This window comes from Sander lucioperca, chromosome 9, assembly GCF_008315115.2.
Source record: "Sander lucioperca isolate FBNREF2018 chromosome 9, SLUC_FBN_1.2, whole genome shotgun sequence".
In the NCBI taxonomy this organism is placed as follows: Eukaryota; Metazoa; Chordata; class Actinopteri; order Perciformes; family Percidae; genus Sander; species Sander lucioperca.
In genome coordinates, this window is record NC_050181.1 from 5,973,790 (window position 1) to 5,992,915 (window position 19,126).

At 39.2% G+C, this 19,126-nt stretch overlaps 1 protein-coding gene across 28 annotated transcripts in view; it reads left to right on the plus strand.

Annotated features, from left to right (window-relative positions):
- Nucleotides 1-19,126, plus strand: part of LOC116045884 (receptor-type tyrosine-protein phosphatase F) — a 181,351-nt gene that overhangs the window by 23,318 nt on the left and 138,907 nt on the right. Inside the window, exon 1 of one of the 28 annotated variants that reach the window (XM_036005659.1) lies at nt 17,158-17,492. The exons of the other annotated variants lie outside the window; for them this stretch is intronic. The gene's annotated coding sequence lies outside the window, so the exon portion shown is untranslated. Of the gene's footprint in view, nt 1-17,157; nt 17,493-19,126 lie in introns of those variants that run through there. 28 annotated transcript variants of the gene reach the window in all.

The following is a 19,126-nucleotide window of genomic DNA, read 5'->3' on the forward strand; positions in this document are numbered from 1 at the left end:
TCAAATGTGTTTGTCTCAGCAATAGGCTAATGAACATCTCTATCTAGGCCTTGCCACTGTTGAATGAAGTTTATGCAGGATAGACTTGTTTCTGCAAATTGCTTATGTCCTTGTACTGTTAAGTTTGATGCTTATTTTCCACACCTTCACTAAAATACAATGACTTTGCATTAAGGATAGCAAATTCCAACCATCACAATTAGCATGACATTCTAATGCTGTATTCTCTGCTCTCTGTTGTTTGGCAATGTTTTACAAAATTTTAGTAGAGCACAGGATTTATATTCCTGAATCAGCCTTTTAGGTTGTGTCCTTCTGCTAGCATGTCCAATACAATCTACTGTATCAGCCCCCCTGTGGCTAAAATGCCAAGCCACTAAGCAAAATGTCTCAACTAATTAGGAGCTTTAGAGCAAAGCTGTAGAAATGCATCATATGACTGCCTTCTTCTTTCTTCTGTTCCTTCCTTTTTTCCAGACCTACTGTATTGGTCTTACATTGGCAACTTTTTCATATAAAAACCAAATCAATTAACAGTCTGACTGACAGACAGTTGATCTGAGTTAAGTCTTACATTTTTGCATTTGCAAGAAACGTTATGTTATATATAATGTTGTATATTGTATATGTTATATATTATGTGGAAAACCTCTTTAATTGGATGATCCATGTTGATCCATCCTGTATTTGGATCAGCCATCATTAGTGTTGCTGTTTGCACCTATGTTGAATGATTGGCAGCTATTTAAAACAAGGCTTTCATCTGAAAAGTTGCTGGGGTTTACATGGAAAAATTTTGGAATATCAGCAGGGGAAGACAAATCTGAAATAATGTGTTTGAACTCAGGAGAACCATGTTTTTAAGACATTTGACATTTAGCAAAAAACCTTCAATTAACTCCAAACTATTTTTATATCTTTGGGGTGGTGTTCTTCGTCTCGGTAATGTCTTTTGTAGCGGATAACAAAGCTGCCAGGATTCTGTGTAAAATTCATAGGGGGTGGACAGATTAGACCCGGCTGTACCCTCTTCATGAGGATGTATGGACTATCACAAGATTGTCAGTTCTCATTTATTTATTTCAGGGCAAGCACTCTGGTGACGTAAACTGACTGGCTCTCCTTGAGAGTATCTTGTGCATGTCAGTCTGTATTATTGATGCAGAGAAGCATGTAGAAAGGATAGGCCTCACGGAAGTTTGTCTCTGTAAGCCTTTTTTTTCCTTTTTTTTTTAAAGCAAAGTCCCATATGTATCAAGTGCCGTGCAAGTAATGTTTTTTATGCCTATTCTGACACCTAAAATCAGGTTCCAAGTGCTAATCTGATCCTTATTTTTCAGTTTAAATATGTGTATCAATATGTTTGGAACTGGTTGGGATCATTCTTTTAACATGAGGCTTAAACTACCTACTCGCTACTTAATTGTAATTAAAGACGATCGTACACCAAAATGCTTTTTAGCTTTTTCCTAATTTCAGGGGTGGAACTAACAATTATTTTCGCTATCGATTAATCTGCTTTTCTTGTTTAGTCCAAAACCCAAAAATAATCAATTTACAATGATATAAAAGAGAGATGGGTCACAGTGTTTGCATTTGAGAAGCTTGAACCAGCAAATGTACGATATTTTTTCTTAATTAATGAATTAAATGATTACTTGTTCATCAAAATAGTTGATAATGTTATAATGTTATAACCACACTGACTAGGAAACAGTATTTAATCGGGATTGGTCTCATATGACTGCTACCGGATCACCTTAATTAGGTTGTGTCGGTGCCAATCCAGTAGCATCTGGAATCGTAGTTTTTCACTGTTGACCAGTAATCACTTCAAATGAAACTATTGGAGGTTAAAGGCTTTTTTCCTTGCCACAGACTTTCCCAGCTGGCAATCAAACCAGGCTTGGCTGACGCTGCCCTCTAATATACAGCATATATTACCTCTGTTCGGCGCTCTCTCTGTACGTCAAGTGCCCATTAAATTTGGGGCTGACACTAAGCTTGCTGAGGCTGGTTTGCATGCGTATAGTATAATGCTGCTACTTATAATTTTAATGTGGAGGCTTCTATCTAATGCTTCACACTGTACTAAAATGATGTTAGATATTTAATATTTAAAATAAACATACAGTAGGAAACAAGATCAGAGCTAGGTGAGCCTGCATACTTTGATACACTGGATTTCCCGCATATTAATTGAACACATCTCTATCCTCCGTAGTCTCCTTGCATGACTGTGATCATTCTCACCCTTTCCACCTTTGCAGTTTGCATAGAAGTTTGATAAACCTGACACCGGGAGATGGATTTCCCAGCCAACCTAGCTCTGAAGTAATGGGAATCGAGAGCGTAACAAATGGTGGTGCCAGTACAGAGCTGGCTCCGCTGGGTGTGCAGGTGGTCCCTCATTCCCCTTGTCAAACCCCCCACTGCTCCCCCAAAGTGGCCATGGATACTTCGGCAAGATTATTTTGGAGCTCAGGTTACAGACCAGCTCTTTCACTACCCATTAGTCACACTCCAATTTCTGTGATGGGAATTTATTTTACTATCCTCTCACATTTTGTAATTGTATACACAGCCTTTCCCCCTTAGACTTAAAGGTCACAGCATGTTTCTGTAGTTTCTTGTCTGCTCTGATTATTTTCATCTTAACTGCGGTGCTGTGCCTATGGAAAGCTGATGTCATTTAGGCTTTATATTCGCAAATTTTAGTGCGGTTTCCTCCTGACTTAAGTGATGAAGAAAAAAGTTTGCAGTCGAGTTAACAGGAAATGTTCATTCAGATTTCAAGTTAAGGAGTTCAAAGGATTTCCCCTTAGACTGTTTTCTTACAAATCCTGGCCCTCACTGAGCCAATAATGTGTATTGATTGGATTTTACTGGCCTGTTTGCACTTGCAAATGGAAGCCTGTGTGTTATTTTATCCAGAAAAAGCTACAGAATTTTGTGCTGTCAGCATAATAAGAAAAGAGACTGTGGATTTTTTCACGAGGTCACGAGGCTATATAAGAATAATTAATCTAGGCTTTCAGCACCCTCAACTCAGTCTACTGAACAATTGATAATCCTGTACTGTATGTTATCAAATGACAGACTGAAGGGGATGAAATAAGTTTACTCTTTAAATAAGTGTATTAAGCTAATGTGACACCTCAGACACTTTAAATTGTTAGGATTTGATGTGGCTGACCAACTTGCTACTTAACATTTTAGTCATATTTAGCCCCAGAGACTATTCTCATTCCCCCACTTGGATTATTTAGTTACTGTTTAGCTACTTGATTTAAATTGCCAATTTAGTCTAGGGCATTTGACATGTAGACTAATTTGCATAGTCACTTAAGGGACATGGGATTACTTTAATTCAGCAGTGAACATATTTTGCTGCCATGGTGGGTTGTCCGCCCACAAGTATTGGCCATCTGGTGACACAATTTCTAAACTTCTCTCCAGGAAAATTAGGCATTGGGTTTCCAGAAGAGTTATTTTCCCCAGAAATACACTGTTATCACCACAATAATGAACCAGGGAAGGACACAATAACATAAACACCTGTACAGTGTAATGGAATCTGATACAATAGCCCTGCAATAAATACTGTCTTTGTGAAGGTTATAATGTTCCATTTTGGTTGTGGTTTTCAAGGTTGTATTCCTGGTGTTTTTTACATTATACTTTTAATCATTATATTTATGATATTTTATCCTACTGTATATTTATGGGCGAAGGACAAAGCAGAGCACAATGGTAGCATTTATTGCAAGGGGTGTTTGATTTGATTACATTATACAACTATATACTTAAGGACCTTTAGAAACTTTTGAAATGTCCAACCCCTCTAGCATAAACCTAGCCTAGATGTACATATAATTTCATTATTTAATAGTATAAATCATGCTGTTTGACAAATGAGACCAAAGTAAAAATATTTATTGTATCGTCTTCCTGTAGTTGTAACCTTGTTAGCCAATTGCCCTTTTGTTCTCAAATCTACAAAAGTGGGTCTTAAAATTGGGTTTGTTGCGGTAACACCTGTATTTTCAAGTCAAACTATCAAACAAGGTTGCATAACTGTCAGTTGAATACACCTGAAATGTTCAATCCATGCTAGTCTCGCATTGCCAGACCTAACTCGCCAGCGCTGCAGAGGAGGGTCTGGCTAGTCCACACAACATTCCAGGATGGGAGAAAAACGTGCTCAGGTTTATTGGCATTTCTTTAAACCAATCATAATCGTCAGTGCCGCCCAAGATGATTGTGGTTGTGATTGGTTTACGGAGCAACGGTGCCTCTGCAAAATAGCCTCAGGAAGGAACTTGTTTTGGTGGAACATGTGTACGTTACAAAGATGTTTTAGTCGTGCAACAGAAAACTCAGATTGGACAGATAGTCTAGCTAGCTGTCTCAATTTACCCTGCAGAGATCTGAGGAGCAGTTAACCATAGTACTCGACCAGAGTTTAGAATGCCAACACAAAGAAAGCGGAGGTGACGGACATCCTGCGAAAATTAGGGACATCCGGAGGAATTTCCGGTGGCATCTGAACAATCCATGTTAAAAAGCAACATTCTGCAGTGGCCAGGCTTGCATTTCTATCAGAGCCCAATAACAGGTAGACATTTATTTTTTTATTTAACCTTTATTTATACAGGTAATCTCATTGAGACCCAGGGTCTCATTCTAAAGAGAGACCTGTTTGACGTAATTTTGGCTACAGTTTAGCCGCTGGGCGGTATATCGACTTTTTAAATGACACCAATATATTTTCAAACGAGATAAGGGATGAGGCAATTCTGTTTATATCAATATAGTTTGATGTTGCGTTACATAATGCCTGTGCTGCTCTCTGGTGCTCCAAAACGGATGTTAGAGGCAACCAAAGCATCACTGCACATGCAGCTAGTTAACACTACAGTTGGCAGCAGGTAACGATAACCTACCGTTAGCTAGTAGCTACTTTAAACACAGTTATAATGCTGAAAACTAAACCGTGTTAAGTGTGGTTGTATTTCACTCGAAAGGATTCCAACACTGGTCAATCGTCCGGCCGATTAATCAGCCGATTTTTGGCATTTTTTTTACATAATCGGCATCGTCTCGCACAGTCACTTCAGGCTCAGACGCTACCATTAGTAGTAGCATATTGCTGGTGTTTTTGCCTTGGGATTAACTGTATAATAAAACCGTACAAAACACCGCGGCCACAACGCTGTGGAAGCTCCCCGAATGTCATTTATCAGAGTCTGGCTGTTACCCCTGTCGTGGCAGTCTCATCCACTCCTATAACGGCGCTAACTGGAGCTAACCGCTAACGGAGCTAATCGTTGCTAACAGAGCCTTCAGTTCTCCGTTCCTGTATCCATTAACTGCATCTATGGACTCGAGCACGAATAAAACCCTTAATTTATTAAATTGGCTGGACGAGTTTTAAATTACAACTAAGAGTTGTTTGAATGACAGAAATGTGCTCAGATAAGATCCTAATGAGGTCAACAGGACATGTAACAGTAGGATCCCCAAAACACAGATAAAACACTTCAACAAATGAACAATGATCTAACAAACAAGGTGAACAAGAATTGACTTTAGATAGCCCTAGTCTTATGTGATTCAACAGGAGTTAGGAGGAAATAGTGTTGAGATTAATAATAACATGTCACTTTGTGTGAAGCAGATTTGTATTCTCAGAAGTTTAATAAATGCTGATAAGTGCACTAAACTTTATTTTTTCATTGAAAGGTTTATTTGACAAAGTTTATTTTCTTCTTACCTGTTTCGTTTATTTAATATATTTTTCATACATTATACAATATACAGTATGTTTTTACATTATACATTTTTAATTGAAGTGTAGATTGGTGAAGTGTTCAATAAATGTTTTTGTTGAGAAATTCTGTGTATATTAGTGTTACATTTTATCTTTCAAATAGAGGTTTAAAAACAAGCACATATCGGCCAAACATTGGCCAAAATAAATCGGCAGCATTTATCGGCCATCGGCTGACCCTGATTTCTAAAGATTGGCATCGGCATCGGCCAGAGAAAACCCATGTTGGTCGACCTCTAGCTAGTGCTCAAAAAAGTGCACGAGCAGAGTGTGTCTGCTCTACTCTCCGAGACTTCCTTCTGTAGCGCGAAGAATGAAACTGACAGGCTTGTTTACTTTATAAATAAAATAGCGCTCAATCCTAAAACAACGAGGTGAAACGCAAAATAACATTCATTGAGTCTTGGAGAAAAACACGACTGGGTTGAGAATGACTCGTGTCTAATATAGGCTATTTATTTTGCATAAATATAGGTTTTGCAGCTGTATATTTTCAAACAGGAAAGAAAATCCTGTCTTTTAATTTTATTTGATCACAGTCTGTTTTGATAAAATTGCTTGTGACATCTCACATGTGTCTTTGACTTAGAACTGAACATTTAGCCCACTTTGTAGAAAATACTGAGATGTATATTGATTGCCATTCAGTCTAAATATAGGCTACAGAGATATTATTTTTGGTCCATATCACCCAGCCCTATTACAATCTAGATGTTGCAAGTATTTATAATAATAATATAATGTAAAAAGATAGATCTGATCATTGATCCAAATACCAAGAATTCACATTTTAGTGTCAAATTTGGAAGCGTCAGCGTGGTCAGACATGTTTTCACATTTTCCACATTCAAACACAAAGGTCACATTGAAAAGACAAGTGTAATGGACACACAGTGGCAGAGAGGTGGCATTTGTCCACTGCAGTGCTATTTTTAATATTGTCAGAGATATAACCAGAGTGACAAAACTCATTACAGGGATCAGAAGTGATCTGAACATTTTCCTAGCGGGAAGCCTCTTCATAGGCGAACACCAGGCGAGACGCATTAGGAGATGCTAGAGGAAACTACATCACGGTTCACCTACCATTTCAGTTTGGGGCTGTCCGATGGGATCAGCTGCATGGCTCTCAGGTGAGAGATCGACTTTTGGAATGAGTAGGGGCCTAGCTTTTTTGACAGTCTAACTTTAAACCATGTAGCACCTCATGAAGTCTGATCTGTGATCATGATGGCATGCTCTGTTTACTGGGTAGCAATACCCAAAGTGTGACCTTCAGTATGGCTTTGACCTCAGCCTGAAATATTTGATTATTAAAGGAAGTGGGGATTGTTCCAGGGTGATTCAGTGTTACCCACTTGGTGGCCCTGTTAACGACATGCTGGTGGGTCAGACAGTAGGGAGCCTAAATGGAATTTAGTAACTCTAGGAATGCTTATCCCTTTGCCACACCCAGTGCAAACACTTGGTGATACAAACCCCATGACAAGAACGAATCTATCTAATTTCATTTTATATTTGGTATTTTAATGTGTGGTAAAGATCATCAAGAACAGCCCATAAAATGGTGCATTTTGTGGTGCACTTGAATGACATTTAAGTCCTCAGTAGATAGTATTAAATTAGCTCTTGACTCTGGATTCACTTAATTCAAACGGTATTGCATCTAATACTGTTTTTTCCTATTACTAACAATTTATATTACACTCAGAGTCAAAAGGTGCCTGTGCAGCGGCTGTGCTACTGTCTCTTTGGAAGCAAGAAGTCACTACTTGGTTTTTCCTCACACAATCCACTGGTGTCTGAGAGCAACATGACAGTTGGCCTAACTTGACTGTCAAAGTCCCACAGGTCTTAAGCTTAAACATTTTGCTTGAGGAAAAGTTACAAATTTCCCAACAAAATTAAATAAAACCTATGAAATATTACTTCATTTAAATGCTTAAGATTGGTGGTTAGAATCTGTATTGGTGTCTGAAGTAAGGTTGAGATGTGTGGGTATTTTCCCCAGTCTAGGTTTCCCCAGACATATTTGTCCCTGAGGTACAGTTCTCTTTTGTGTGGGTTTTTTTTGTACCGCCCCAAAGAGCACTGCACTTTAGCACTTCTACATTTAGCAAAAACTCCCCATCAAGAGGTAAAAACGGCACAAAGCTCTAGACTGCAAAATTGTACTTTCCCCTTGGAGCACTTAAACTCAGATCATTGTCATTATTAGCTGGCTCCCTTAGCCTCAGATTCTTCTTTTATAATGACAGAGATCAATGCCGTGGACCCAGTTTGGCTGATCTGCTATGCGCCAGAAATCCCAGAGATAAGTAGGTGTAACTCTTACTGTAAAAGGCAAAATGAAGTTGAATGGGAGAAAGAGGAAATAACTGTCTTTCTTCCCCATTATCACTCAGATTAATCCAGTCATTTCTTCTCTATAAATTTATGAGGCACTGATGCTATAATAAGAAGTTTTATGTTGAATATTTAATTTCCTTAATTATTTTGGGCGAGCTTTCTAGTCAGTTGCGTGAAGTCCATTTGTTACTCCTAACTATGAATAGTTAATGAAGAGAAAAGCACATTGCAACATTTCCAGTAAGGCTGTAGTAGGCTCAGATTACAGTTTAGCTGTCAGTTATTTATTTAATGCATTCAAAAACACTATGTATTCCATTTGCAGTACAATTATCTCCTAACGCGTATCATTTGATAGCTGTTAAATATAGAGGATCCAGTCTTACCATTAGGTCTAGTCTAAATCTAAGTTTGGACATTGGATTTAGGCTAATAAGATAGCAATTCGAAAACACAAATCTTTATTATATATCAGTCACTTTTGTAATTCTTATAACCTTGGATACTAAATACTTATTTCCACAAAACGTCATTCCATTTTTGTTTCTTTTTGCTTTGATGTTTTCACTGTTTTGGTCAACAGAGGGTCCTTATCTTTCCCTGTCAGTCAAGCCATTGTTGAAGAGAGGGACCCTGCAAATGCAAAATGGCGCAAGTGATGGATTACTCTTTTATTTGGCAGGCTTTTCATCTGTTGAAATGGTGTGTGTGTGTGTGTGTGTGTGTGTGTGTGTGTGTGTGTGTGTGTGTGTGTGTGTGTGTGTGTGTGTGAGACAAATGGGAGATTTTTTTTATGTGCAGCGTATTTTTAGGTTTGTTCTGCACATCTGGAAGAACACAGTGTTTCCCTGAGGTTGACTGCTTTGGGGCAGCGGGTGGGCTAACTCATTCTACCACCATACAAAATGCCAGTCTCAAATGTAACACTTTAAAGTTTCTTTAACTATTTAGAGGAACTTTAGAATATTTATCAGTTACTTCCAAATCCACATGAACCTCTCTTCATATCAGCATAAATTAGATCCACCACACAGCACTTATTTAATACACCAAATCCGTCAGCACGTTAGTTGTTTACCACTGAACCTGTTAAACGGTACCAACAACGTTATCTTCACTTCACCTGTCTCTCCTTTGCTCCACTCTCCGCTCCGTGTGTGCAGTGTGATGCCTTCCGTGGTCAGCGTAGGAGCTTTAGTTGATTATTATGGACGTGATCTGCGCCGTGTCCGTGCCTATGTATTTTGTCCGTTTCCACACGCGATGAAACACGAGAGCAAAGGATATTATGATCATGTGAAATTCAGTTTCAGTTTCAGCCGCAGCCAAAATTCATTTAGGGGAAACACTGAAAATGAACTGAAGCTGATCAATTCAAAAATGACCATGATTTCCGAATATGAAGCATTAAAAAACAATTTGACTGCAGTTCAACTCAGAATTCCCAAATCTCAGTGTCCATTGGTTATATTTAAACTTTAAAACATTTAGTTAGTATAACACAGTATACAGGGGAAGCATTTGTGTTATGGGGCGACCTCTAGCTCACCCAGTAAGAGTGTTCGCCTAATGTTGGCTGGGTCCTGCAGCGGCGCAGGTTCGAGTCTGACCTGCTGCCCTTTGCTGCGTGTCGTCCCCCATCTCTCTCCCCCTTTCCTGTCTACCCACTGTCACCGTACAATAAAGGGAAAAGCCCCAGAAAAATAATCTTTAAAAAAAAAATTGTGTTATGAATATCAGTCTCACTACATCATAAGTTTTATATTGGATATATATATAAGATTTCCATTTCATGTTAGTATAATCATGTAACTATTTAGACATATTATCAAAATATTAAACTATTTATTTGCATAGTCTAAGCCATACTCAGACCCTAATCAGTTACTCATGCAATAAGCTAACTCATAATTTGTAGTTTATTTCCTGTTAGCAGTGGAAGCAGCCTTCTGCAATAATTTCCCCCTCCTTTAGATTCCAGCAAAGTGAGGCACTCTAGTGCAAGCTTGGGGAGATTTCCTAATGAGAGCTATTAACAATGCTGAAGTTGATGTGTGTTTTTGAATGCAGCCCTTTGTGTCCAAGTTGTTTTTCTTGCATGCCAATGGGAAATTATTAGAATAATAAAATGCTTATTAGAACACCACCGGTTTGTTCTCTGGAAAGTGATCTCAGAGAAACATGAGAAGCACTACAATCATGTGGTTGTTTTTGTGTGGTTGAACATATCACCATTGAACATCCACGAAGCATAGTGTGCATTTGAAAAGCAGTTGACACTTTTCACAGTAGCCAGTCAGGCTACTTATCTTCATCAGTGCTAGCACCTTATCCTCTGTGTGAGGCAGAAATGTATTGTAGGTAAGCATCTAGAAAGCTGTCTTGGCAGCGACAAAGTGTAGCCTCCTCAGGTTGGGAGAGACTGCTCTGTGGGGCTTTTATGAGGAACCTCTTGCTGAAAAATTTTCAGATTTATCAAAGTCTCCTTAATACACAGCATGCCTACTCCATCCGAAGTACAGCAGAAAGTAGAGGCCCCTGTTTGGATCGTATCCTTGCCCTATTCTTTCGTACATTGCATGCTTGTGTGCAAGTTTTGTGCTTGTTTTGATGGTGCCACATCTAAGCCACATTTCTCTTGTTTTTTTTCAAAGGCAGTATATGTTTTACAAAAAAAGGTGTGTGCTAAAACACTTAAATAAAAGACATAATTCGGCATTGTGCCTTTGTCGCCTCAGTACACATTTCGCTGTTTGGGAGTGGTTTTCCTTATTCTCTTAAGATGGCTGGCCAAATGTACATGATAGACTTCATTTTACAAACTGCTCTGAAAAAATTACAGTTATTTGTAGCAGACAATTTTAAAGACAAGGTTTGAAAACTTTCAGGGAGAAATACACCATAAAAGAATCAGAGCTATCAGTTCCTCCTCCCACAATAACATCACGAAACAGGATGCATTGTAGAAACAGCTTGCATCTTTGCGGATCTGTTGACGGTAGCCTGTGAAATGTAACACTGCTGAACAGCTGCTCACAGCACACCACAGCATTGCTCTTGCTCCACGCTGACTTTTCCTTGATTGGAGAACTAACTAGGATGCTTTTGCGATCCCTCTCTCCACCTTCACAAAAGGTGAACCATCTTGCGATAACCTGGTTTCGTGACCTTATAATATACTTGAAGGAAACTGCAGTGCTGAGGTGCCTATCTTATCCAAAAATGCATCTGGCAGTAATCTCAGTGGAATGATCATTGATCAAAAAGACAAATAGAGGTCTGAAAATTAGACCAGGAGGAGACATATTTAGGTGGGAAAAGAAGTGAATTGAACCACGCAGGCTTTAGAGTAGGGAGTGGATGACATTGTAGGTCACCCGCTAAGACACGTTTGGACAAATGGAGCCAACATCCATATCATTGATTGCCAACTTACCCTTTGAAGTTGCACAGACTTGCATTGCAGGAAGTCTTTAGAGCTAGAACAGCGACTGTGCAAAAATTAGGAATGCAAGATGAAACAATAAAAACGATGCTACGTCTCACAAACATTACCTCCCGTAGTGCAGATTTCACCTCAAAGCGACTTTCTGAGCTGTCATTGCCACCCCCGTACCCCTCACTGAGTGCAGTATGCAAGAAGTCTCGTTCTCTGGAGAGGTTCAGGGAGCGCAGGGGGCCAGAGGGTGGAGAGGGGGCACAGTGCTGTAAAGTGCCTCAATGTCGCTTCATTTCCCCATTTTAATTGGGCTATCTAAATGCACCCCCGGTTTGTCAATACCCGCCAGGGTCCCAGATAAAAATGATTTGTCTCATGCATTCGGCGGCATGCTCTGCTGTTCCCCTTAGAGAGCGTGCCCCGCCAGTTGTCAGCAACAGTGTAATGGAGAACGCGCTTTGTTTTTGTTTTTTTTCAACGTGTAGCAGGAAAATGTGTGCCTTTCTTTGTCAGTTCTACCCCTCTTGTCTTAGTTTTATTTCTTTTTTTCGTACTCTCATTCTGTCTGTAACTAACAAGTCAATATAGGTATGCACCTACCTTGATGGACACATATACAGACACAGAGGCACAGGGACACATGCACACATTCACATGCTATACACACATAGACACATCGGAACGGGCATTTACACACACACAGGCACTCACTGAAGGTCAGCAGTCTTATCTGTGTTTTTATGTGCTCTGGTTCCCACTGTCCTTGTGTTTTTCACACCTTCTGTCCCTCTCAGCGCTGGAGCCAGTGTTATCTGCAGACAGTCCTGAGAAACATTCAGTGTGCCCTTGGTGTTTGGACTGTTGAGCAGAAGTATGATGCTTACATGATGTAAAATTCATTTTTGTGTGGCTTAACTATCTACAGTATTCTGTGCAAATGCTGCTCCTTTATTCTCTTAACTGATGGATCATAAGCATAATGTGGTGGCATGCATAAAGAAAATGAAAGCTAGTTTCATCAGTAGAGCTGGGGGTAAACGATTATTTATTAAACGATTAATCGGGCGATTATTTTATCGATTAGTCGACTAATCTAACGACTAATTGGACGATTAATATAACGATTATTTTTCTGTTGCTCGATTAATAAAAACCATAATGCATCTCAAAAATATACCAAAAAATTCTTAATATATTTTATTAAACAATTTTGCACAGCAAAAAATCTTCTGCTTTACACAAAATAAAATAATTATTTTACTGTTATACAAAATGAAAGGCCAGCCTGTTTACTCTTTTACAGTACCAACATAACTCTCTTGTTCAAAAAAATCAAGTTGTAGTGCAAAAAAGAAAAACACTGTGCAGTGCACAGTACAGACATTCCTTGGATTGTTTAACACAACATAACAGTCCCAACATAAAACCTGATGCATAATCAAACTGACTCTCTTAACTGCTATTCTGTAGGTTTACATGCTAATGCAGCTGTGCACTTTGGTGGTGCTAGGCTAACCAACGCATCTTAGCTCTCTGTGCAGTTTGCTAGTGCTAGGTTAGTAGCTAACGTTCACGTTAGCTAACGTTAGCTACTATAGATAGCTGTGTTCTGCAGCTGTAAGCTAGCTACCATTCAAGCCAACATTAGATGATAACTAACGTTAGCTAAACACAGCTGCCTAGGCGCCAGTAGCTAGCTAACGTTAACGTTAGCTACTAACCTAGCACGAACAAACTGCACGGAGAGCTAAGATAGTTAGCTAGCACCACCTAAGTGCGCAGGCTACACAACACACTACACAAACATGAAATTAATTTAGCTAACGTTAGTACTTGGGACTATATTTTAAGTATTCCCATACCCTCGATGATTAAGGGCGAGCTGTTTTTTTAGGACTTCTTCTTTTCATGGGGCTTTTTGCAGGGCTTTGTTGGGAATTCTGTGAGGAGGTTGCTGTTTCCTGCAATGTTTTGGTCTCCCACATGTGTGTGTGGCGAAGCGTCGACGCAAAAATACGACGTTGACGTAATTTTGACGTCGATGCGTCGACGTAATCGACGCGTCGCTGCAGGCCTATTCATCAGGCTAGATATATAGCTTTCACATGCTTCCTGTGTAGCTTAAGCTATCATCCCTATAACATACAGTATTTGTCCTAGATCACAGGCTGAGGTTAAATGTTACATTGATCATTTGAAAGTACCCTTAACCCATTTTGGAAATTATAATACGATCCATGTATGCGATATAGATACCACCCGATTGCAATCTGGACGTAAATTAGCTAGCAGAGACGTCGTGACAGACAACAACAGTAACCAAGCCTCAGTAAATTGTGTATTGGGCTGGGAATTCTCAGCTAACAGGTGTTGCCCAGCTGTGCTTTTGGACATGATGACATAGTGCTAGTCTTAAGAGCCCATCAGCAGCAGCACACTGACTTTCACAGCTCAGTGTTTATGACACAGGTCAGCATTTTTTCACTGGCATGCAGCCAGAATTGTGTTCGTCAGGGACCCTGCTGAATGGGGAATGAATTAATAATACACTGTATACCTTCCACCTTATACCTTCCTTCCACCATGTGGAAGAGACTAAAGGCACCAGACTTTCTTAACTAAACATTACTTTCCTAACTAAGACAAAATAACATAGATGTATAAATTCTTATTTATTTGTACACTCAACTCTTCCAGCATGCGACACACGTGCGACAGAGGGAAAAAAACTAACAAAACTTTGTCAATATCGGGACCGATATCCGATCTTAATATCAGATCGGTGCACCCCTAATTTAAAGGATGCTTTTTGAAAAGTAGATAATAATATGTCTAGATGTGGTTTCAAAATACAGTAAATACAATATAATCTTGTAATGATACATACCATTTATTCAGTCCATCTGTGATCTCCTGACCCTAGACCAAGAATCTTATTCTCTTACCTTGAAGCTGATCCTTGTTAAAATGTTTTGGCCGACTTGTTAGATGGTGCAGACAGTTAATATTGATAAAGCCCAGGGTCAATGGGATTCATCCCATCCTACAGCAGCCAGCGCGGTTTCCCATCTGATAACTGTAGCTACCACAGAGGAGCTAAGATGTCTGGCTTGATCCAGGTGTTCTTCACCTGCAGATAACCCTTGAGCTGCACAACTGATTTTGTTCATACAATAACTCACAAAATAAAGCCAGAACAAACATTGACCTTATAAAAGCATAAGACACTAGAATCTATTAAGTGGGTACTGTTAGCAGACAGGCTTAAAGCAGGGAGAGGCCGGCTCCTTCAGATTGAAGAGGTTGTCAACCTTTTCTTTCAGTCTAATGAAATGAGTGGGGGATGGGTGGTTGTCACAATGTTATAAATTAGGGGTAGGGGGTGTTTCCAACTCTTTTCAAGCTCTTGGGGCGGGGGGCTACAAAACCTCACTGGAGACAACAGTTTCATTTTTGCGTAGTTGGTTACTGCTCGAGTCTATCTGGGTTTTCAGTTTTACATTGCACTAATATGAGATTACACTAGAGATGAAATGGCTTATGCTGTGCAACTGACACACTACACTACTGTACACTACATTTCTGTAGCTCACAATTAATATTCTCTCCCACTCCCACTACCAGCCAATAATCGTTTTAGCTCCTTTTACCACTGTGTGATTTGTTCAGTGATTTGATCTCAGGTGAATGTGACATTTAAGTTGGCACAGACTCTTTACACCCACAAAAAAATATTTTTTCTCCTCTCAGGGGTGTGTGGGTGTAATTATTATTACCCATAAGGTTTTCTCAAACTGAGTTTGCAAGGAAGGAAAGGTTTCCAAAATATCCAGATTGGTTGCTCTCCTTTTTTGCAGATAATTGTGATTTCATAATTGTGATTAAGGAAGCTTTTGTAAATGGTGCATGCGTGAGATCCCATTTTTTCATTAGTAAGATTAACACATACAGCTAGAATATACTATACTGTATGTTAGGCCGTAAATTGAATTACTTTTGAATCAGATGACCCACATCCCATTTGTTCTCAACTAGAAGGAAAGTTAAAGATAAAACAATTCTTTCTCTTACTAAAAAGTCTGTTGTATGCACAAATCTGAAGCCTCCAGTAAAATAAGACTGTCTCCCATTGTTAACAACAAAGAGAAATGTAGAACACATTGCAGTTTGCCATTTCCTTCAGCAGAGTTTAAGCCCAGAAGACATTCAACATTCTTGCTCTTTGTGGAAACCCTCATAAGTGCTTTTTAGAATCTCACTCTGAATATCTTTTGTTACGTACTGTATCAGCAGTACTGCCCTGCTTATATTATTAATAATTACACTAGCCAACACTATGGCAATTCTTCAAGTTTATTTTCCCTTTCAGAAAGTATTAACATATTATGATATAGTTGTAATGTATAATTTAATTTTTAATGCACCATGATATTATATATGGCTTCATCTGAAAACAATTGTCTCGACTAGGTCACAGCTTGCAGCGTCAGCAATGCCACTGATATATATAAAAAACCCATCATTACGTCGAGGGCGAAACATTGTTGAAACATTGCTGGATGAGTCAAGTTACAGTCCACACAGTATTATTGGGATAAATGAGCAAACCTCTCCCCAAGGTCCCGAGGCTCTGTGATATATTAAGGCGCTGTCGTCTCGGATGGTGAATCTCAGAGAGCGAGGGAATTTTTGGGGAAGAGAGTGGTTGTGCTGACATCCTCTCTCAGTGCAATCCCTTGTCCTTGTAGGACAGAAGAGAAAAACAGCACCAGCGGCTGACTTGGCCGTTCCTCTGAGCTCTGTCATAAATCCAACTGAACATTTCGGAACATCTGTTGTGGATGATTAGCTCCACGGCTAGCAGAGTTTGACCGGAGGGAGTGAGAACCAGTGTGTTTGGTTGGTTGGTTGTGTGTGTGTGTGTGTGTGTGTGTGTGTATCCTCAATGCCTTGCTGATTTAAGAATGGGGATTTTACATATATTTATTTTGTTCCTTTTTTTAGCAAGAGAGCAAGATAGGGAGAAATTATTTTTTAAACAAGTTCATTATCCACAATTCACATTACTCGACATGTTATATTTGCACAGTCCCGTGGGAATGCTTGTATGTTTCAAGGTCACACTTTGTTAACCCCATAGTTTCAGTGATAATGACAAGGCAAATTGATTTGGAAATATATGCAGGAGAACATTGAAAGTAGAATTGGGAATGTTGGCCATGCCAGTTAGCCTGCTTATTTTAATCAGGTTTAGGATAAGCCTGCACATTAGGTCACATTATCTCCCTGGAAGCTGGTTAATAGATGACAAAATGGAGTCTCTCTGCTGCAGAAATACATAACATCACGTGTACTTGTACCTCAAATCTTTTTTTCTACATGCAGGTGCACTGCACACTACATTGCTTCTCATTGGCCAAGGTTCAAAAAGGTAAGGCCCTGCAGCCTCCTCCCTCTGCACACTGAAATCTGACACCAGTGACATCACATTGTGGGTTTGGCTTCTCCCAGGCAGTCCCTGAACACCCGCTCAGTGTGTGTCTGAAACAAGCTCTGCCTCAGAAGGATCTCTCCCCCTAGCCACATTTCTCTATCGCCACAGCTGGAAACGTATTGCTGGAGAGCCAAAAGACAGTTCCTCTGGTTTAATGAAATGCAGTGAATGGAATAACTGAGCAGGAACTGGAGACTACTTTCGCTCAAACACTTTTTTATAAGACATCGTTCTGGGATAATCTTTAGTGGATACTGCTGGATTTTCTTTTCCAGGATTTGGATACTCTCTCTCTCTCTCTCTCTCTCTCTCTCTCTCTCTCTGGAATAAGGAATACAAATAATTTATTTATAAGTGGACCTAATTGAGATGCATTGGTAAGTGTGAATTTTCTACCACATAATTGTTATACCTTGTCAGTGAAGAAAACTAAAGTTATTACTTTTTTAATAAGAGATGAGGCACAGGAGCATTTTTTTTTAAACTGGCAGGGCTGTCCTACTCTGAACTTTATTTTTCTATCTATTCCTGTTCCAGTATGTATTTATTTTTCATCTTGGGATATACTTTTTACAAGTTGCCTCTTAAAAGTATAAAAGTAACAAAATAAGATGATGTGTTACACTTAAATAGTCAGGTATTTTCTTACTATTCTTTTGTCCCTTTTTCTTTTGTCCTTGCTCACTCTTGCTTGTTAAGCCAAAACAATAGTTTAACCTCGTCTTGGCTTAGCTCTATTGGCTGGCTCTCTGGCAAATTGCCCTGTCTGGTGCGAGCCCTCCCCTACGTATTCAGAGGACTTTGAATAGAAGGGCCATAGAATATCCCTTAGCTACCGCTGCTAAGGTGAGGCACCCTGCCGTTCTACTGCATTAGGGCCTACACTGAGGCCAAACAACCTGTTTTTCCAGTTGTCTTTATCTCCCTGGGCAATCTGGAGGGTAAAGTTTCAGCGACAAGAATTCCAGTTAGAAGGAGACACTGAAACGCTTTGAAATTCAAGATAATTGTAGAGGAGAACTTTTGGCAGTCACAAATTATGATTTTTGGAAAATGTTTTGGCCTTGCTTTCAACAAAGTTTAACCTGTAATACACATGTCTTTAAGTTTAGTTTAAAGTTAAAAAGTTGTTTCTCTTACCGTGATTATCAGCTATACCTTTGTTGAAAGACACCCAAACTTTTTGTACCTTCATTTCAACAAAGCTTATTGTAATTATGTCTTAAATTGTTTTTTATGCTTGTGTGAGAAACTTTTGGACTGAGTTCATCTTGTCCTTGTTAACAATAAATGTGGCAGTTCTTGCACAATAAATGTGTTGCTCAATACAAGGAGCCTGGTCCAATGAAATTTTTTTTTTTTCCATCAAAGCTGTCTTAAGCTTTTGTCTCGTTTTGTTTGGCCATTGAAACGGCTAGACTTCCCCTCAGGTATGTCTCACTGCAATGAGAACTTGTGGATGTTTTCTTTCTTAGTTGAGCTTGCGATTTATTTATTTATTGTTTATATTTTACCTTTTTTAGTTTATGATTCAGAACTGCAACCCAGACTCTACAACCCCCCTCTTTTTAGTCTTGGGAGAGGTAACTCAGACTTGATTAAAAAATGACCTTGAGGCGAAAATCAAGACAGACACTGTTAAAATGTCTTTTCAGCTGCTCAGTAGCATGAACAAACAAGACAAAAAAACTGTCAGCAACGGTCATTTGTTTATATAAAGCCAATCCCTGTCCACACTGGATGACCTGTAGGTCGTCCTCCTTATAAAAACTACAGCCATTTGTATACTACTGCTCCTTATTAGATTCCCTGACTAACAGACAAAATATCCATCACTTAAATGACTACCTCAGCTGAATTCTTTCCTTTTAAATAAATTACTCTGTGGAACAGTCAATCATTCAATCTCTCTACCCATCGGATTCCTCAAAAGTAATTATGGGCTGAGCATATTGATTTTTCCATAGAACTTGATTTCTAATCATCGTTGAATTGGGTGATGTGTAATGGC